Source organism: Heliangelus exortis, chromosome 1 (assembly GCF_036169615.1).
Source record: "Heliangelus exortis chromosome 1, bHelExo1.hap1, whole genome shotgun sequence".
NCBI classification, from domain to species: domain Eukaryota; kingdom Metazoa; phylum Chordata; class Aves; order Apodiformes; family Trochilidae; genus Heliangelus; species Heliangelus exortis.
Window position 1 is genome coordinate 147,034,054 of NC_092422.1, and position 16,300 is coordinate 147,050,353.

The 16,300-nt window shown below is 52.3% G+C and overlaps 2 long non-coding RNA genes across 2 annotated transcripts; one reads left to right on the forward strand and one right to left on the reverse strand.

The window, feature by feature from the left end:
• Positions 1 to 10,629: 10,629 nt before the first annotated feature.
• LOC139797405 (uncharacterized) lies at positions 10,630 to 12,312 on the forward strand. The gene is made up of 2 exons (XR_011726463.1): positions 10,630 to 11,806; positions 11,918 to 12,312. It is a non-coding gene; the product is annotated as an uncharacterized lncRNA (long non-coding RNA).
• Positions 12,313 to 14,032: 1,720 nt separating this feature from the next.
• Positions 14,033 to 15,362, reverse strand: LOC139797442 (uncharacterized). The gene is made up of 2 exons (XR_011726473.1): positions 15,241 to 15,362; positions 14,033 to 14,672 (listed from the first exon to the last, which is right to left on the reverse strand). It is a non-coding gene; the product is annotated as an uncharacterized lncRNA (long non-coding RNA).
• Between the last annotated feature and the right edge of the window lie 938 nt (positions 15,363 to 16,300).

Sequence of the window (16,300 nt, forward strand, 5' to 3'; positions counted from 1 at the left end):
CATTGAATCACTGGAGGATGTTTGGTACCTTTTCCCTGTTGTGGTGGCAGCTGGCAGCAGCACAGAGGGTTATTATAACAGTGTCTTATTTTCAGGGACCTTGTATGTTCTCTTGGGTGGGTGGGAAGCGAGTTTATAAATGTGCTAACTCTGCACATTGTATTACTAGTTCCCTCCTGGAAATTTTGCAGCTACTGGTGATCTGAAAGATGGCAATGGAAAACATCTCAACCTCTTACTCAATCTCCTTCCCGTTGTGTGCTGGGGGGATCTGCTGATCTCAGGACTTCAAGTGCATTTCTACTCCTTTTTGCTCCTCCTGACTACACCAGATGCACAGGGAGAGGACCTGGTTCCTGTTTGGTTTGTAGCGCTGTGTAGAGGCAGCTGAAATGCCTCCCTTGAGAAATGTGCAAGAGCTGCATCCACCAAGCTCTGGGTTTTTGCTTGATTGCTGGCTAGACAGGGCCATTGAGAAAATATTTTCTTATGAGGCTTTCAAATTATACAATTCTCTTACAGCTGGAAAGACTGTTAGGCTTCAAGAGGCTAAATCTGTAGGGTAACCAGGTTGCAAAAGTTATTTTAATTTCCACCTTCCCCTGAATTCCCCTTTAGGGATCCTATGGCATGTGCAGCTCTGTGTGACTGTTTAAGCAAGAAGGAATGAAGGTGACTGAAGAGCAGGCTAAAACCTCTGCTGAAGCCCAAGTGGCAGGACATTTGGTCACGTAGAGGCCTCAGAGCAAGGGGCTATCTTCTACCCTGTCCCAGTTGTCCAGCCTGTGATAATGGGCAGGGAGGTGAGAAGGGAGATCAGTGCTGCATGTGAGATCTGAGCAGGATTCTGAGGAGTGAGGGCAATGGAAGAAAACTGGGAGCAAGCTACCTATGAGGGGGACAAGCCAGAAGCTGGTGGTGTAGGCATGACAGACTTATGGGCAGGTGGGGTGTCTCTAGGAAATAATTGCAAAAGGACAATATTGGACAAGCTTTCCTCCTCTCTGGAAGGGGGGAGGAGACAGAAGTTGGCTTCTGAAGTAGGTAGGCAGAGTAGAGAGTAAAGGTTGCTGGCAATATTCCAGATGTGGCAAGAGGTGAGTTCATGTACCTTTTACCTCTTGTATTTGATCACCAGCTTACGGTCAAAACTGTCTCTTTAATGCATTAAACCTAAAATTTGCTTTCAGCTTCTGAGAGCAGCCTTGCCACCCCAGCCCTGGTTGATCCCCTTCTTTGGGACAGATTTGTGTGCACGTTTCATGACAATAGGCCATGCACCTGCAATGCTCTCCTCCGGGCCCTGTGCTGTGGGTGCACCCTGTGCCACAGCGCTTCTCAGCCCATTTGTGCTTGAAAATGTTGCCCGTGGCTCCCCAACAGCAGCTGCTTCATCCAACTTCACTCTTTGTCATCTATCAGCCAATGCAATAATTTTATCCTGCTGGCTGCTTGTTTGCTTCTAAAGCTTTATATGCTACCTAAAATTGTGAAGTACATAATTTTTGCAGAGAAGCAGCCTCCTCACGTTCTCCTATATTCACATACTGCCTCAATCCAGCAAGAAATGGGTCCTCTGCTGGGGCTCTGCTGCACTCCAGGAAAAGATGCCTTTTCCAAATCCTCATCCTGAAGGTGAGGCTGGCTTCACCAAGCTACAAGACTGCAGGTCTGCCTCGGGGCATGAGGTCTGGGGGTTTGCCCCACATCCCTTCTCAGCAACTGGGAGCTGTCAATATGCTCACTACAAGCCCCATCCGAACCTGTTATGTCAGGGACATTTGCAGACCTTGAGGAAACATGACCTACAAGTAGCTCCACCACATGAAGATACCACTATTGTTTGCACTACCAGGGCCTGCTGACCCAAAATGGTTTCTGAGAAGGATTGAATATCATGTTGGGGTGCTCCACTGTTCATGGCGGGGAGGGCAGCCTCCTGGTTGGACTGACTGCGAGACTCCCTCCATCAGAGCCCAGGACTGGGAGAGCCCCCGGGTGCTGCTGCCTGGGGTGGAGTGTTGCATACAGTGCCCATCAACACGGGCGCCCAAGGCACCATCCCGTGCCCTCAGCCTGGGGCAGGATGGGACAGACCCCCATGCAGGTGGCTGTCTGGGGCACTGGTTTGAGCAACACTGCTGGAGGGTCCGGCTGTGGGCTGCCCTACATTTCCGAAGGAAAAATTATTTTGTGTTTAAGCGGTCTTTGAGCCCTGGGGGAATCAACCCCCAGGGTGCTGCAGGAGCCAGGGACCATCCTCTCCTGCCCCTACACCCCTAGTTCTGCCTTTACCCGCGGCAGCTCAGAGGCCCAGCGCCACTGGCGTCTTCAGGCTGCAGACTACGGGCTTACCACAAGCTTCTTTTGCCCGACCGCCCGGCAGCCACCGGGAACCCAACACCGTCGGGTTCAACTCCCCAGACCCGGACAGCCCCCACCCCGCCCCATCCACAGCCCCCAAATGGCGGCGGGGCCGCGCCCTTCCAGCAGTGGCCACCGGGTGGTGCTGCGGCAGCGCGCACCGCGCCCACCCCCAGGGCCTGGGACCCTTCCCGCCTCCTTCCCCCGCACACGGCCCCGGCGAGGGTACTGGGGCTGCCCCTTCATCCCCGGGAGCCGGCACCGCTCCCTGCGGCACGGCAGCGAACCAGGAGGGGTTTTTTAATGGAGGGGATCAGTGAGGATGAGCTGAAGGGCTCGGGTGGGACACGGTCATAGCTGCCCGCCGGTGAGAGGTTGGAGGAGGTAACCCTCCTGCTGAGGGATTTCTGACATCTCCTGAACTGACACCCTCACCCCCCAACCCTAATCAAGGCTCCTACTTCAGGACAGCTCTTTCTGGAGCTCTGCCCGGCTGTCCCCGAGCACGGAGAGGAGGACTTGGAGCAGGTAAAAATAGCTGCCACCCTGGTCACAAGCCTGGGGACCTTGTCACGGTGATGTGGTAACACGGGCTCCTTGCCACACGGAAACATAAGCCTGGGACTTTGACTCCTGTCCTTCTGACGTGCACACAGCAGAGTGCAGTGCCAAAGTCCAGACACACGGGCAGTATCTCATCCCGAAGGCACCCCTTCTCATGGGGAAGCTCTGCAGAAGCCTACACAGCAGAGGGAGCAAGTGGGAGAGAACAAAGGTGTTGTCAGCATCCCCAGGCTCCTGCAACAGGGAGAGTGCAGCCAGTGAGTCCCACAAGGGCACAGCTTCCCGCAATGAGCAACAGCTCCAGCTCCCCAGGTTGCCCCAGCATACCAAGAACCTAGAGCTGGCTTTGTCTTGAGCCTGTGAGCAAGGCAAACCAACACACCCAAAAGCATGACTTAAGAGCAGCAGTAGTGGCCCCATTCTTCCTCCCTGCTTTACCCCAACCCAGTGGTTAGACCTGGCCAGAAAGGTTACAGAAATGAAGAAACTGAAACAGGTTCCTAAAAAAAAAAAACAAAACAAACCCCCCCAAAAAAACCAAAAAGAAAAGGAGGTGACCTCTTCCATGCCTCTTCAAGGATCCAGGAAAATTAGTAACATGTAACCTAGAGAGGATGCAACACACTGAAATTTCAGCTCCGTACTAGTCCCTCTGGGGACTAGCTTGGGGATATGATTGCAGGCTTTATCTCAGATGGGTTTATGGCTCATTCTGGGCTCCTTCCTTTCCTGCCATGCAGTGACTACCAGCCGGCTGGATATCTTACCAAATTAAGCTGCTTCTGCCCACCTTCCAGCCTCACAGGCTGTCACAGAAGTTTATACCATGGCTGGCTAGGAACTGATATCTAATTTTAAGCATAAATATATTTGTGATCCAGTTGATCTTCTGGGAGTACGAACTAGACCTTTTCCCTAGCATGTGTTTATGGTGTACAGATCCTACCCTCCTGCCCTGCCTCAGCCCCTCCTGTTTTAGATTAAACAAGCTGCACACTCACAATGGCTGCTTACAAGCCTGCTCTGTGCCCACTGCAGGTCTGCTCCATCCTTCCTAAGGGATCTCTAGACCAGCATCTAGAATGCCAGATGAAGTGGTACCTCAAACTTGTTGGTGGCTCCAGACAGTTCTTTGCTGAGCATATCCTTAGTCAAAGCCAAAGTAGCAGTGCACAGGCAACGTCCACCCACTGCCTATCTTTATCCATCACTCTATCTTGAGGAACACGTATCTTACAGCATTCTGGGGCAAAATGCTGCTGGTTTTGACAACTGTCCTTTTCCTGTGACAGACACAGTCTCTCTCTTAACCAGCTCCTCCCTTGCCTTGCCTCTTCTCTGCTGGTCCCCATGCTGGCAGTGTTCAGTGGGAGATGAGATGTTATACACCCCCCTGCTCTGGACCATCTGTCTCTTGCCCTTGCTCTGAGGGACAGGGTGGTGCAGGGGTATCATGTTTTTGCATGAGAAGGTAGTTTTCCCTCCTGCCTCGAGATCCCTTCCGCTCTGCTCCAAGGAACTGCGATAACCCTGTGGCTCAAGGAGGAGGGAATGACCTTTCTAAAGTTACAGGGACAGGCTGGGGGGAGGAAAAGGGCATCGTGGGTCCTGCTGGCAAGTAGGGCTGTGAGAGGTGAAGGAGAGGATGTCAGGGGACTGCTGATGGGGAAACAGAGCTGGAAGAGGATGTGTCCTCAACATTCCACCAGCCCCGTGCTGAGGTACCGCATGTGGCAGCAGTACAAAATGTTGCCTAGGACCAGCTAGGCAGAGTCCAGCAGTACCAGTTGCCCCAGATGGAGCCAGGGTCTGGATATCCACACAACCTGACTGGGGCTGCAGGGAAGAGCTGGAGAAGGAGGGAAGGGAGGGTGGATTTAAAAATAGTCCCCATCTCATTTTTGCAGCTGTCATTCAGGGTGTGTAAGGGAGCCCGGGGCCTCCCAGCTCCCGTACACACTGTGCCTTACATAATGGGAGCATCGCTCCAGGCCGGGAACAGGCAGGGACGTGACATTTACGCTGCCCTGCTGAAGCTGATGAGCAGCTCCTGGGTGCCTGTGCCCTGGAAACAGCCTCTGGGCTGGGGAAAGCAGCTGATGTGGCTGGCACGGACAACCCAGCCACAGCCACAGGCTGGGGAGGAGGTTGAGGGAGAGCGGGGTGCATCCCAAAGGTGAAGCCTGGCCTCCGGGTTTGGGCTGCTGGCAGGAGCTGCCAAGCTGCTGCAGTGCTTCTGGGGCAAAAGGCTGTGGGGAGTGGTTTGGTTGGGGGCTGTGGGGAAGCCACAAGGCAAAAGGTTTGGGGAAACACCACAGTAGGTCCCGAGGGGCTGGCTTTTTACCTGAGGGGAAGATGTGGCTACAGGCGGTGGATGAGGAGGGGTGGAGAGGTGGCATCAAGAAGCGGTGAAGAAAAGGAGTGCAGAACAGCTCCCTAGGAGGAGTAGGAACTGGGAAGAGGAGAGTGGGAGGTTTGGAAGGACAGGTCTGGGAGGGTAGAGAAGAGGGACAGGTGGTGCAGGAAGGGAAAGTGCTAAGGTGAACTGGCAGGGAGTGTGGGGGAGTGGATGGGAAGGCAGGGTGAGAGGGGCAGTGCCAGAACTGGTGGGGGTGAGGGAAATGGAGAATCATTTGAGTGCCTGAGGGAAAGGTGAAGGTTCATTGGAGCAGTCAGGACTGCCTGTTCCTGTCTGCCTCCTCAAGTGCTACAGGCCAAACACTATAAAGGGCAAAAGAACGTGCCACGTCCCCCACACTTGGACTTGGGTGCTGCTCTCACATGCCTTTTCCTTACCTCCCTGAGCTGCCCTGAGCTCCAAAAACCACTGACTCGGGGAAATTCCAGAGCTAAGGGGCCATGCATGTGGTGACAGGTCAGGAGGACAGAGCTGGGCAGTGGTGGGGAGGCCGCAGCTCAGTGCCCGCCAGCCTCATCCTCCCCACCTAATCTCATCTAAGCAACGCTTCCACTCCTCCCACCTTCTGTCCAGGAACTGAGCCATATGTCTGCTCGCTGTAGGATCTTCTCCTCTTCCAAAGATCACCGGCTTTCATGCTTTACACGCCAGCAGCCAGACTGCCTTGGGTAAGGCATGAGTCACGGCGGTGCGGTTATTTAAAGTGTGTCTTCTGAACACGAGCCACGTGCCTCTGCCATGCAGCCTGAGAGTTAAAGCACAGCCAGGCCCCAGAGTTTACACGCAGAGCGATGGCTGCCGAAAGAAAACACCAAAAGTAACCCTGGTCAGCTTCTTCCAGAGCAAAGGTGAAACCTTGGCGTTTCTCAGCAGTACCCCCCTCCTCGGTGGGGACAACACCACAGCTCAGCCCAGGCTCAAAAAATGCCGAGTTATTTCCATAACCACAAACCAACCCTGCTTCCCAGGAGGTGACCATGTGGTTGCCTGGGGGCTTTGCAGGCCTGGGGCTGGTTTGGAAGGCTTGCAGGCATCTGCTTGCACAGGAAGCATGACCTGAAGCCACAAGGATGGTGCTGGGATGATGCTTGGATTCTCCTGGTGCTGGAGAAGACCTGGAAACTTCAGGCAGCTACAGACATCTAACATCTGCTGGGGAGATGGATGTCCTTGCTAGTAAATATTTATGGCATATTTGAACTAATCCCTGCTGTTTTCCATTAGGACTGACATCCCAGAGCAATGCGTAAGTCCCAGTGTATGTCCTTCCTGGCTCCACATCACTTGGCAGGACCTGCTGCAGGGCCACAGGTCTGTGAATGGCTCCAGGCTTGGGGAAACTCCTTCTCCCCATGTGCCCCTAAAGCATTGACTGAAGTGTTGGGCACACACCGTGCTTAGACTGAGCCTCACCACAGCCACCCAGCTCTGCCCCACTGAAGAGAGGGAGAAACATCTGCCAGTCCTTTACCTCATGCCCTGGCAGGAGGTTTGAGGGGTTGCTGCTGGCCAAGCTGAGGCAAGAAAGGACATTTCTAGTTTATGGAAAAGGAGGCATCACTGGTGAGTGTGACTTTTGCATTGGCAGTCAGCAGGGAGGAGCTGAAAGAGCAGAGCTGAGTTTTTCAGGGGGAACACGTGAAGGCCAACTACATGGAAAACCTCATCTGTGTTTCCTCATGAAAAGGATTTTCTCTGACCCAGGGCAAGGGAAGCGCCTGCGACCTCCCAGTTGGGACAGTGAAAGCGCAGGGCTGTTCTCTCTGGTTGCAGGCCACTGAGCTGCCAGGATGCATCCACAGTTTTCCCTTCCTTTGGGCCAGGCCTCCCACCACTGGAACAGCCCTTCCCCAGAGTCTGACTGCTTCTGCTGCCTTCTGGGAATTAACTTCTCAGGGAGAGTTTTTTCACAGAGGTGCAGTGCCTCCTTGAGTCCTCACAGGATCACTTATTTCTGCTGTAACATATGTCATTTGGCTTCAAAAGCATCACAAAAGGTATCAGGGAAGTTATTTGTGTTAATTGCTCATTAAGCATTTCCAGAAAAAGCCAGGCTCAACTTTTCCAATACAGCAACAGCAGGAGAGAATCACAGAATCAGCCAGGTTGGAAGGGACCTCTGAGATCATCAAGTCCAACCCTTGATCCACTACCAGTGTGCTTACTAGACCATGGCACTGAGTGACACATCCAGTCTCTTTTTTAAAACCTCCAGGGGTGGAGAATCCACCACTTCCCTGGGCAGCCCATTCCAATGCCTGAGTAATGTACCAGGTAAGGGAGCTGTCATCCTCTCCACACCCAGGTCCTTCCTGCCTCCCTTTTCTGGCCTGTTGGAGCGCTACCCTGTGTGTTTTGTCTCTCCCTTTGTCTTACTTCTTAATTTCCCTTCCTTCCATCTCCTTTGCTTTCAGTGTTCAACTTTTCTCTTGGCTAGACTTTGATCTTTGCATTTCTTTTGCTCTGTCCTCTTCCCTCTCCCTCAGTGCCTCATATCTCTCCCCCTTCATTCACGTGTCAGTCATGGCCATGAGCCAAAGCAGTGCCAGAGCTGTCAATAAAAGCCCTCCAACTCCTACAAACCATATTACAGCCACAAACACCATTTCTATCCGAGACCGTGGGCTCCAAACCCATCTGCAGCTCCAGCCTCTCTCAGCTAAGCCCTCCTCCTACGCAGCTCCACTACACTAGACCTCCCCTACTTGTTGCTACAGCTGAAAAAGCAGGGACTGACACAGCAGGGGAGGGATTGTTGCTGCTCAAGCACATGCTTCGTGCACCAGCTCTCCCCTTAATCTACATCAGGCCCACCGAGGCCAATGTTTATTGCTTGTCTTCTCCCTGCTGCCCAAAGTCCATGTGCCTCAGGTCCCCACACACCTGCAGTGATGGGACATGCTCAGGGGCTATGTAGAGTCCACTCTGAGACTGGCCTGACCCCAGCTAACAAACATCAAGGTGTTGTCTCAGGTCTCTCCCTTCACAGTGAAGTAGTTTACTCATCGTTTTCTTCATTAGGGCATCTGGAGAGTGGTCAGGACAGAGAGCAACAGTTGCCAAATGCTGTAGAGCATGAAGAAGTGGTTATGTGAGGAACAGTAGGGCTTTGTCTTCTGCCTTCTGTTGATTATAGTGTTATCCTGATATTGAGCAAGACTGAACTCAGCTACGATCCTATTTGCAAGCTGAGACACCTTGGGCTGTCCTGCTTTTAGGCCAGAAAAAATTAGGGTTGCTAGAAATGGCACTGACCACTTGGGAGCCAGGGCCAGGCTGTGCTCAGGATGGCTCTGAACTGATGGTGGGCTGGGTGGTGGGTAGCCTGGAGCTGCTTTCAGGTGGGATGATAACCTGGTGCCTTGACGACGATGTCTGGTGAATTAAGTCCTGTGGTATTTTTGTAATAGCAGAGCTGTGAATTGCAGCTTCCCAGCTAAATTGCACTTGAGTAATGCTCTCATGACTTGACTATCTCCCCATTGTTTTAATTAGTCATTTCTGTCTTCCCTACTGCGACACAGCATTAGTTCAAAATTATTGTTATTAGTACAAAATGGCTGCCCCGACACCCACTTCCACACAGCCCTTTTCAAGATGGGGCTGTATGTCAGTGACAATGGATGCTCTTCAAGGTGCTTTTGGAGCCATTGGGGAAAAAAGCATCAGCATATTCAATGGACCCAAGAACAGACCTTTTGGCACGCTTTTCTTCCTTGAGGGCTGACACCCAAGGGCCCATAATGTTCCCACTGATGTCAGCTCTGATATTGAGTGCAAAGAAGCAGAGGCAGCCTCTGAGGAAGGGCAGCGACAGCAAGAGCTTGGGACAGAGAAGAACCAGGGGGTCTGTGAATCCTGACTCCTCTGTGTGCATAAGCAAGCAGACCTGCACCTCTACTCCTGCTTTACACAGAGCTCTGCAGGAGCAGGTTGTACTCATAGATAACACAGGGTGGTGATCACAAAAACTTTCCTCCCTTTAGGCTGGAGCAATTCCCCCATGCTCAGTGTTTCCATTAGTAAGCAAACTGTATGATGGCATTAGGTAGTTTGACATAATCCTGCTTGCCTACAAAGAATATACAAACTCCTGCTTCTGTAAGCTCAGCGGGAGTCAAACTGCATCAACAGCTTCTTTGGTCATAGTTCTAAGCCTCTTTTGAACCAGTTTGTCAACCTGTGTGGAAAAAAAAAAAATCTCCTCAAGCTCTTGCTGCGTGTCAAGTTGCACGTTGTTTGCTGCTGTACAATTCTCCAGAGCTTCTGCTTCATCTCCTTCATCTCCTTCCTCCCAGCTTCCCTCCATAGGTTTGCTTTGGGGTGAGTAGTTCCTGGGTGCCTCAGGCCATTTGTGGTAGGCACACAATGCAGGAATTCAATAAGAAAAATCTGTCTTTCATCAGACAATGACATTTATGCCCCTCTATCATCATATTGCCTCAACATGCAAGGTGTGTCAATGCCCCAGCGCCATTTTGCTTCTGCTTAAACACCTCTGGAGCTTAATGAGTTTTCCTCCTGCTGTAAACCAGCGGTCAGGGGTATGGTCACCCCGGTAATCCCAAGGTAATTCTGGACATCCTGGGAGGGGTGGCAGAGCCAAATGCAGCTGCAGCATCTTTTGTAGGCCGAAGGGTGTTTTGGAGACTTCCAGAAAGCAAGAACTCACCTTACAAAACTCATCATCTCAACCAGCCAGCAGCGGCTGGTCTCAACAAGCTGTTCAGAACAACCTCCTCTCACCTCCAGCCAGGCTTCTGCAATCCTCACATCTGCCACCTGCTCTGTCATTAGCTCTTGGGCCATAGCCAAAGACTGTGGCAACACCTGAACTACTAATTGAGCTCTTGCATCAGTGCTAACAGAGCTGGGACACTTCTGCCAGCCAAGCCAATGGCTCCAGGATGTGCCAGTGTGCAGCCAGAGCTCTTGCTGTTCTTGAAGCCCCCACCCAATGCTACAAAGCAGAGATGAAGCTGTATGCCAGGCAGATATTTTTGCAAATCCTGTTTTACTGTGTGAAGGGCAGCCTTTGCTAGCCAGGCAGGGCATGTGTGGGAGGTGGAGAAGACCAGGAGGAGCTTTAGTGGGGGAAAATAGGAATCAGGCTGATTGGAGGCGAACAACACAGGGCCCAGCAGGAGACAAAGGTACTGTGGGGAGGGCTATGACTGCCCAGTGGTCACAGAACTCTCCCTTGCACCCAGCTGCTGGCTGCTGTTTGCTCCCAGGAAAAGGCCATAGCATTAAGGGAAAATAATCCATAACATAAGGAAGGCAGGGAGGTGAGGGAGAGGAGAAGGCCGGGCCTCTAGAGAAGGATGCTTCCAAAGTTCTCTAGGTGGATGAGCTCCCACCTGGGGAATACCAGCACCTATAGTGGCATTAACTGGTATCATAGCCAGAGAGCTGGGAAACTCTTCCACACTCTTTGGGTCTTCTTATACCCTCTGGCAGCAAGTGCATGTAATGGCAAACATCATAGAGATGTGTTTGCTTCTGTTCACCCTCCTTTCTAGCCTGCTGGTGAAGACCGTGGCAAGGAAGAGCAAGGGAGCCTCACCTGCAGGCCAGCATGAGTGTTTAACTCCATGAGTTGCAATCTGCTTTGCTTGGCAGGGTGTGAAGAGACCAGCATTCAGCCAGCACAAGCAAATACTTGGGCAGGTCAGATTCCAGGCAGGAATAAAGCCAGTTCTGCCCCTAGGCAGATGGCTTTTGAGTGGCTTTGAGTTGGAGAACCATGGCCCTGCAGCCTACTTTGCTGGTGTCAGAGCCTGGAAAGCCAGCCACTGCCACCACAGGGTGAGTAAGATCCTACCAAGTGACAATTATGTCTGGGAGGAAACGTGGCTCCCTGCAGGAGCAGCAGTAACTATTCCCCCCCACTGATATCTTTGTGTGAAGAAGAGGGAGGCCAACAGCCTCTCCAGGTGTGGGAGGAGAGGCAGAGCTCTCTGTGCTCTCAGTTGGCAGGGCAGCAGCACAGCCTATGATGGGGACACCTTTTCTGGCTGCAGACCTTGCAGGGAGAGGGGGCAAAACTAAAGAGAGCAAATAGGGGTCCCCTTGCTAATTGTACCTTCCTGAATAGAGTTGTATGGCAGAAAAAATACCTGGGATGGGGCTTTTTTTGAGAGATCGTAGACAGCTCCCTGTACCAAATTCTGTGGAGGTCAACAAGCCTCACATGGATAAAATCAAATGGCTTTTTTTCAACCAGCCATACCCTCTTTTTACTTCTCAGGGTGTGAAAGCCAAAGGGCACCTTCAGCTTCTCGGGAGAAGCTCTGCTGCACCACTGAGGAGACACGGTCGGTCTTCTCTGGTGGGGTGCTGTGTTCTTGCTTTTGTGGCTTCCTCATGGTGATGGGCAGCTCCCACCAGCTCTTGCAGCACTACGTGGGCAGAGCAGCTGTGGGGCAGACACTTGTGCAACTTTGCAGGACATTCCAGGTATGTTAAAGGAAGAAGTCCAACCCCAACCGGTTCTGGACTATGAAGCTCTACTGGCCAGGCAAGGGAAGGGTCAGCACCCAGTTACTAACACAGACCTCCACTTCCTAGGCATGCTTTGCAGATTACTGTTGTGGTCCTCAGACAACCTTGTTCAACGAGTTCATCCTGCTTTCCAGGAAAGCTCAGTGATGGGGGGCAGAGATCAATGAGTGCTGCTGGAAGACCCACAGTCCCTGCAGCAGCTCTCAGAAGTCACGCTGCATACTTAGAGGAGCCAGTGCTTCAGTCCCAGGCATCCCACAGTCTAAAACACTGGAGCCCAGGCTGGATGGACTCAGGTCCTTGCACAGAATTTTCAGGTGTACACTGGGAAGCTTGCAGTTTTTTCTTAAAAATATAAAGCAGGAAAATCTCCTCAGCCATGATGTTGTCTGTGTGGTATCTATATGACAAAGAGATGTGGTCAGTGGTTCTTTCCTCCAATAAACACCATTTTAATATGACTTTGATGGAGTATTTTTTTTTGTTAGATGTTTTATGATTCTTTACTTGCTATGGGGCTATTAAGTCTCCACTATCACCTCTGTAACTATGGGCCTGGGGAAGGTTTCTACTTATGTGCACTGTTTGGTCAAAAGATTCCCAGAACAAGTATCTCCATGGAGGAAAATAATATTTTTCAAAGAGCACTGTGCCTTTGCAGAAAGATAATTCTAAGATTAAAAATAAAATCTTATCAAAATAAAATACTCTTTCTTAGCTGACTTTGGATTGTCCAGTTAGCCTCAATAACCAAGTTTCTACTCTGAAGGACCAAGTCAGCTCTCTCTCTCGCATGATTTTATGCACTTGAACTTATAATCTGTGACTTATAATCTGGAATTATAAAAGTTTTTTTAAAGTTTTCTTACTGATGTTTCAAGAAAATCAGCAACTTCTGGTTCCCTATATTGATGTGTAAGCACTGAGGCTGTAGGTGATAGCATTCAATGCCCAGACCAGCAGTGACTGCTTATGCAGTGAGATTGCTCCCCCCGGCAGTGCTGGGCACCTTCAGGTCTGCCTCAGAGCATCACAGCCCACCTGTGCCCTTCCTGGGGATATTTAGTTGGCTCCTATGTTTGTCTGGGTTTGTGTAACCATTTCGCTCCCACAGTGGATGGGTGGCAGTGGTGTGGATGCAAGGGATAAGCTGTTCTCCCTCAGTGTCTCCATTCATCTCCATCACCCCCTTTCCCATTTGGAGCAGCTCCCGGTGCATGCGGGATCGGTGTGAGGTGACAGGAGAGACTGATGGGTGCTGGCCCTGGTGCTCATGCTACCCACAAGCATGATGATTCTGCAGCCCTTTCCAGAGCCTTGGCATCTCCACATCTGTGCCAGAGGCAATGGCAGCACTGTGACTCAGCAGTGTCCTGCAAGAGCTGGCCATGTCCCCAGAGAGGGGGACGTGGAACCACCATGACTGAACCAGCCCAGGGGTAGAGTTGGAGGACAACCATGAGTGGGAGTTTGACAAGCAGGGAGCCAGGCTGGGACAAGGAGGTTAAGCTGGGATGTGCCAGCAGGGAAGGAGGCCCACGCAGGTGCCACCCATGGTGGGTCACTGGGGACATGCAGTGTTTCACCTGGTGGTGAGGGGACCGCAGCCTCTCTTGCCTCACTGCACCATTTGCACCTGTGTGTAAACACCCTGGGTGTCCTCTGGGTGCTGTGCTCCTTCCCTCTGCCCCCAGCCCTTCCCTGGATCGTGTTCATGGTCTTCCAGACATCTCTGTTGCTCCTTTCCCCATGTTCCCTCTCATGCTGCCAGTCTGTCCCACCCCAGCACTTCCCTGGCAAACGAGGTCTCTCCGGTTCTCCTCTGGTTCTCCCGCATCCCTTCAGCCACTCACTTTCCCTCGGTGGGTGCTGCACAGGCAGGGATGGAGGGTGACCTCGGTACATTTTGGAAAGGTGCCCAGGGCCTGGTGTGACGTTGCTCAGGACTCTGCAGGAGCCTGGAGCAGCCCATGTTGACACTGAACCTGACCACAGGGAGATCTGGAACTGCAAAAGCTCCTGTTGCTGAGGGACGCTGGGCTTGGTCCTCGTGTGAATTCGCTGAGCTCTGTGGGCAAAGCAAGGCCCATGGAAGAAGCACATCCTGTTGCAACAACACTGAACAACACTGCCCATTACCCTCCCTATACATCACTTTATATTGATAACCTTGGGTTTGGATTTTCTTTTCTTTTCTTTTTTTTTTTTTTCCTGATGAAACCTGCAGGCAGTTTCTGGCTGATTCACTTGAGGGAAAAACTTTGTCCTTGGTGGAAACACCCTGCCGAGTGGGAGGGACATGCTCCCTCCCAGGGATCTGCTTCCTTCAGCAGTCAAGCTGCATGAGGCCAACAAGATTAAGAAAAAAAAACCCCAACAAATCAAACCCCAGCTAGGTCGCAGCATCTGGGGAATAATGCAGGTACCATGCTTGCATCCTCAGTGACCCTCCTAAAGGCAAAGAAGAAAAATTTGGCACTTATTTGCACAGTTTTTTTCCTATCCCACTTGCTGTGCCTCTGGAGGCTTCTTGTGGGAATAAAAATCCCATCTCCTTCCAGGGCACATTTACCACATTGGAACCACTTTTGCTTCTGGCAACAGCCACACAAAAATTGGCTGCCCCACCAACTGGCATTGCCTTCACCGGGGTGTCTTGGGGCTGGGGGTTTCACTCTTCAGCAGCTTTACAAAAAGCAGCCCAGGTTTCTGGAGCTGACCAGGCAGGTGGCAGCAGGGGGGGACAGTGGAAGAACAGCTCTGCAAGCGACGGGGTGAGCATGTTCCCAAACGTGTTTGAATTGGAGCCCAGCCACAAAAACTGAAGGAAAAAGCACAAGGTTTAGGACATGGCTAACCTTGGCCACAGCCGGACTCTTGGCCGGTGCCCGTGCTCCGGCAGAGGAGTGGGAAGACCTGGCTGTCCCCTCGTGCCTGTGGCGTCAGCTTTGTCCCTTGCACCCGCCGGGACTGCAGGGTCACAGCCACGTGAGCGAGGAGCAGGTGGCATTGGCAGGAGTGCTCCTTGGGAATGCCAAGGACTCGGCAGGTCCCAGCTCCCCCCCCCCAGCAGTGGTGTTTTTCCACCTCCTGATCCTGGCACATCGGCAAGAGTCGGGACACAGGGAAGCACCCGCTGTCCGCCACGCCTGCGCTGTGTTGTTCAATCCCAACATTCCCAAGTCTCCGGGAGGTTCTGGGGCAGTGGGAGATGCTCTCCTGCTGGAGCACACTTGGGCTGTTTTTCTGGGTCTGTATCTAAAACATACAGTCCAGGGCACAGCTGCCTCGCTCTTCGTCACACTTGCATAAGGCTCTCCTCTAGGCACCAGCCCCCTCCCTCCCCCAGAACATCCATCCAGATTCATGTCAGGAACCACCACTGTTACAGACTGGAAAGCCCGAGGCTGAAGAGTGGCATTTTCTACCCAAGCTGTCTCCTCCTTTCAGGTGGGAGCCCGCCCGCTTGGTGACTCAAGTTGCAAGTTTCCTTCTTAATAACGGAGTCCCCTGTGACGAGTGTCTAAACAACACCCCCACACCCCTCACTTGGGAGAGTTCAGGAGACAAGTCCTATCTTGTTACCATGCATTGCTGGAGCACCTTATTTGGGGACCGAGTTGGTTACTGCCCAAACATTCAGCAAATATTTCCACACCCAGGCACCGGCCAAGCACAGGGGCTCCAGCACCTCTGCTGATGGAGGGCAGATCCCTGTCCTGGCACTCTGCTTCCAGAAGGGTGTTTCACCTCCCCAAACCCCTCAGGCTCCCTGAGGCAGCACTAGGGCAAAGATCTCAGGAGGAACAAGGCTCTCCTAAGCCCGTTCCCTAATCCCTGCCCAGGCTGCAGAGCTATCAGCTGTGAACCAACTCCATGCCCTACCAGGCTCGGAGTACCTGTGCCCAAAAAGGGAAAGGCTCTGTGCCTCCCTGCGTCAGAGCTGAGCAAATGCAGGGCAAGGATCAGGAAGGCACATACCCACCCTTGATTTTCCATTTCCAGAAACATGTCTAAGGGCAAGCGTTTGTGCGTGCTTTAGATAAATGATCACAAGGGGCTTGAGACACAAAGGGGAAAAAAATAGTTTCGTTGCTTAGCAGACTGTGCTGACAGTCAATGTGGGGCTTGCAAAGCCAAGGGCAAACCAGTGTGAGCTCTTCCAGGAAGAAATTCAGGCTAGAGGGGCTGAGGGGGTGTGGGTAAGGATGCTAGCGGGAGCCAGCAGCCAGTTTGTTTTCCTCAAGTACATCCAGAGCAGCTTCCTTTGACAGCTTTTTGAAGGAGGCAGCGTGGGGAACTGCGAGCCACCCCTCGAGCAGGAGGCAGCAGGAACATCGGTGGGGCTGGAGAAGCTGGGTCACAGCCACCCAGCACACGTGGCAGGGACAGGCATTTCGGCATCTTCCACAGCACAGAGGGGCCATCTCCTCTCACACTGCTAAAAAG